The following is a 4,704-nucleotide window of genomic DNA, read 5'->3' as shown; positions in this document are numbered from 1 at the left end:
ATTTGGCTTGTGAGCTCTCAGACTAGATGACCCATCTTGGTGAGTCTTTCCTTCAAGTAAGCACTGAAAACACAGCTGGTGTTTTCTTTTGACTTGACTTTGTTTTTCTTTTAATGAATTTTGCCTGCTTTGAGACCAGAAGTGCCAGCCCCACAACTGTTCTGACCCTGAACCCTGGTCTGGTTTCCAGATGCACCTTGTAAAGGCAGAGAAAAACCTGCTTGAGGCAGCAGCTATTTTTCATCAGACTTGTCTACAGTCTAGGGGAGGAAAATTTGTCTGTCATAACTATCTTTTATTTTTCTGCACAACTTTGAGATTTTCTGGACATCTCCATTGCTCTTCCATCAGCAGATTTAGGGAGCAGACACTGATTTCAATCTTCCCAACAAGACTCTTATGTGCCCTTATGCCTGGCCTGGCTTCATGCAGTTCATGCAAAGTTCTGGAAGCCAGAAGGTGACATACACATCACTTTGACGATCTGCAGATCACAGACCATTACTTCAAGTTAAACTAGACCATATTTTTTTTAATAACAGCAACTCTGACTAAGGACCAAGTCTGAGACCGTTTAGTTCTTGACCAGGCTGTTGTACTAAATGACTGTTAGGTTTCATTTTATATTAGATTAGCAGGCATGAGCAACAGCCACAGCTTAGAGCCTCTCAATGCCAAGCCCTAAGAAACAAGTCCTAAAGAAAAAAAACCTTGATGTGTAGTGATAAGGAAGAAGGAGGAGATGGATTCACAGAGAGAGGAAGTGCTTGAGCATATCTATGCTGCTAAACACTAAAAATAGATGTGGCAGCACAGGGGCTGTGTCTGGGATAGCAGTCCCCTACATCAGCCCCTGTGGGGCTTCAGACCTCTTACGGATAAACTGCTGCTACTGTCTGAATTAGCTGGGGTATCAATGCTGCACTCTGCATTTACACTGCCTCATTGGGCATTCATCAGAGGATGCTTCCAGACTGTGTACAGGCACACTCAAATATTTTGTGAGCATCTCAGTAGCAAGTTTTAACAAAATGATCGAAAAAGATCATGAGAGAGGTATATGTATGTATGAAGATTTGGAGAAGGGAGCATGAAAGTATTTAAGGAGCTTCTAGCAAAGGCTGAAAGGAGGATGATGTTAGAGACAAGCTAAAAATGGGATTAGATCTTGTCACCTTAAATGAGAAACAAGAAGCCTTGGAGCTGTGCAAAATGTTTGCTTGATAAGATAGAAAAGCCAGCAACAGAACAGAAAGAAAAGGGCATCAAAATGCAACATTGCTTGCGTGCTTGCACTAAAACTGAGATTCCAACTACTTCTATGGTTCTATTACTTCACCCTCCACGCACTGGGTTTTGCGATATATAAGATTTCTAGGTTGAGAGATCCTCAAACTTCAAATCTTTCATCCCAGGAAATGAACCCTGTGGTTCAGCACCTTTCTCAAAGCATGTCCTACTGAGGTATGACATGACATTTTAATGACAGTTTCACTCGCATGGTGTTGCTTTCTGATCCAAATTCCTGGATAGCCCCCTGATAATTTTTTCAAGTACTGAATCTCTATTTTTTCTATCACTGGAGCTCATAAACAGTTGCTTGTCCATTTTGCTCCTGAAGTCTTTTGCAAAGTAACCATGTTTTCTCTTTACAGTTTTCTTATAAGCATGAATCAGATGTTACAGATGAATGTTCATGTGACTCTATTAAAACATACTCTGTGTCTGTGTGTAGTTTACCAAGCACTCTTAAGCTTTGTCATTCACAAGAATCCATCTTGTCTGCAAATCAGCCAAGACATAGCTATATTATCTTGAACAACATATACAATCCCTTCCTGTTTTCCTCTGATTTTAAACTATAACCTCTCTTATTTGTCCTGGTTTTCTGTCTGACAAGGGACAGAATAACCCCCTGGGTGATGCTTATCACCAGTCTTGAAGCACTTCCAACAGAGCCTGTTATATCTTCCTGGCTGCAAAGTCCATCCAGCAGAAGCACTTGCTTTTGATTACAGAATTCTCCTGTGTCAGCCAACGAGGTGGATATCAAACCTGTGCACATTGGGTGCTGCCAGCAACAAATCATAAATAATATTAATGGACTGTAATTGTTCATCAAGTCTAATCGTAGACCGGAGTGCTCCATCTGGACAAACTTCCTTTGATATTAAGTGGGAGCTTTGCCAGCAGTGTGCAGTAGGATTGGGGTCCCAACTACTAGTACCACTACTGAGATACTATAGCACCACTACTAGGATCCAATTCAAATTCTCTGAAACTGCTGAGTGTCTCTGCACTGATTTAGAAGACTAACTTGCCTTGTGTTACACTGCTTCCCAGTCAGCAAAGCTACATCTGCACAGTAGTTATTTCAGACAAAGCATGGGAGAAGAGAATTCCTAAAGCTCAGAGAAAGGATTTTAAATATAGAGACAAGATAGAAAATCTTTCCTATTTGTTCTTGAAAGGTGTTTTGTACAGGGTTGATTTAAGATAGGAAGATGTACCAAACACTTGCCTTTTGGAGTATGCAACTGAAAAAGGTCAACATGTAAGTGATAAGTGCTATGTAAGGGCTACATAAGCTGAATAAGCTGGTGTGTCTACCTATCAATCACCTATTGCTATTTGACATCAGTACAACCTTTTGCAAGTGAGAATAATTTACTACCCTACCCTCTTACCCCTCCTGAAAATTATTTACCATCCTCATTTTGGTTTGAACATTTACTGTTGTGGTTTAGAACTGTGATGCATTGGTTAGCTATAAATTTTACATCCTTCCCCCTTCTCCTCCCACCTCTTCTAGCATGAAGGTTAAGGATAGGGTGTTATCTGAAGCAAGTGCTCTGTTCTCAGTGCCCCATACATCCTCACTAATGCTTACAGCTCCCCTGTGGTATTTGGAAGTATCATCACTATTGTACTGAGGCAGAACGGAGCTGGAGAGAGATAAATGGCCTAGTTACCAAAACTTCCTAGCCTCCCACAGCCCTCCTTGGGAATGCGGCTATAAATGACATTCAAATGAAGTTGATAGATGTTAACTGAGCTGGGAGCAGAACATGAGTGTTCCTCATGCCGAGCTCAAGCCAGCCACTTACTGCTATTAATGTAATGGAGATCTCAGATAACCTGACATTGGCTGCTGATGCTATGGCCAGGTGGGAGAGATACCACACTGCCTGCTTTGTCTGCTTACATCCAGAGGGACCTAGACAGGCTGGAGATGTAGGCTGAGGAGAATCTTATGAGGTTCAACAAAGCAATGTGTAAAGTCCTGAACTTAGGTCAGGGCAATCCTAGACATCAGTACAGATAGGGAGATGATGAATTCGAGAGCAGCCCTTCAGAAAAGAACTTGGGGCTGCTGATGTATGAGAAGCTGGATGTGAGGAGACAGTGCACACTTGCAGCCCAGAAGGCAAATCACATCGTGGGCTGCATTAAAAGAAGCATGGCTAGCAGATTGAACGAGGTGATTCTGCCACTTTGGTGAGACATCACCTAGAGTATTGCATCCAGGTCTGGAGCCCTCAATACACAAAGGACATGGACATGGTGAAGGGGGTCCAGAAGAGTGCCATAAAGATGATCTTGTGGAGGGCTGGAGCACCTCTTCTGTGAAGACAGGCTGAGGAGCTGGGTTTATTCTGTCTGGAGAAGAGAAAGCTCCAGGGAGACCATATATCTACATTTCGATAGCTGAAGCAGACCTACAGGAAGGCTGGGGAAGGACTGTGGCAACAGGTCAAGAGGCAATGGTTTTAAAGTAGAGCAGGGCAGGTTTATTTTGGACATAAGGAGGAAGATTTTACAATGAGAGTGGCAAAAGACTGGAACAGACAGCCCAGAGATGTGGCTCTGTCCCTGGAGATATTCAAGGTCAGACTCAATGCAGCCCTGAAGATCCTGGTATAGTTAGAGGTGTCCCTGCTCACTGCAAGGGGGTTGGACAAGATGACCTTTGAGAGTCCTTTCCAACCCAGTGCAGTGTGTGTATCTGTGAATCTGTTGTGGACAAACCATTTGGGTTTGTGAAGGTTCAAAAGGCACATTAGTGCTGGAGTTTCCAAAGCTGAAAGCGGAGGTGTTTTTTCCTTCTCTGGCACGACATCTGCTCAGTTTCGGCTCAGCAATGCAACAATGTGTCATTTTTGAGTGACCTGGAACATCTTCAGTAGTATCTTATAATCTAGTTTGAAGCAGTATAGCCTCTTCAGCCCTCTGGCACGTTCAAAAATCTCCTCAAGGAGCCCTCTTTGCATCCGTTGTTCTTCTGGGTGTATGAAACAGGAGAAGGATTGCTCAGTTCATAAATCCTATGGGGAATGGAGCACAAACAGCTAGAGCAGGTGGCAAGTCTGCTTGTCTTATGAGTGTGGAAAGCCTCTTGGGTGTCTTGGCATCTCTTCAGGAGAAACCAGGAAAACTCCCCCATCTGGAGGCGGAGACCTCTCATGGAAACAACCAGCAATCTGCAAGGCTTTGTCTTTTTTTTTTTTTTTTTTTTTTTTTTTTTTTTTCTCTTTTCTTTTCCTTTTTTTTTTTTTCCTTTTCTTTTCTTTTCTTTTTTTTTTTTTTTTTTAATAATATTGTATTATTATTGCCTGGCAAGAAAATGAGGCTTGATTAGACTCTTTGTATCCCCCCAAGGTGTAGCTATGCAAATGCTCAGCCCTGGAGGCAGTTTTTTACTCA

Source organism: Pogoniulus pusillus, chromosome 14, assembly GCF_015220805.1.
Source record: "Pogoniulus pusillus isolate bPogPus1 chromosome 14, bPogPus1.pri, whole genome shotgun sequence".
Lineage (NCBI taxonomy): Eukaryota > Metazoa > Chordata > Aves > Piciformes > Lybiidae > Pogoniulus > Pogoniulus pusillus.
This window is presented reverse-complemented; position numbering follows the sequence as displayed.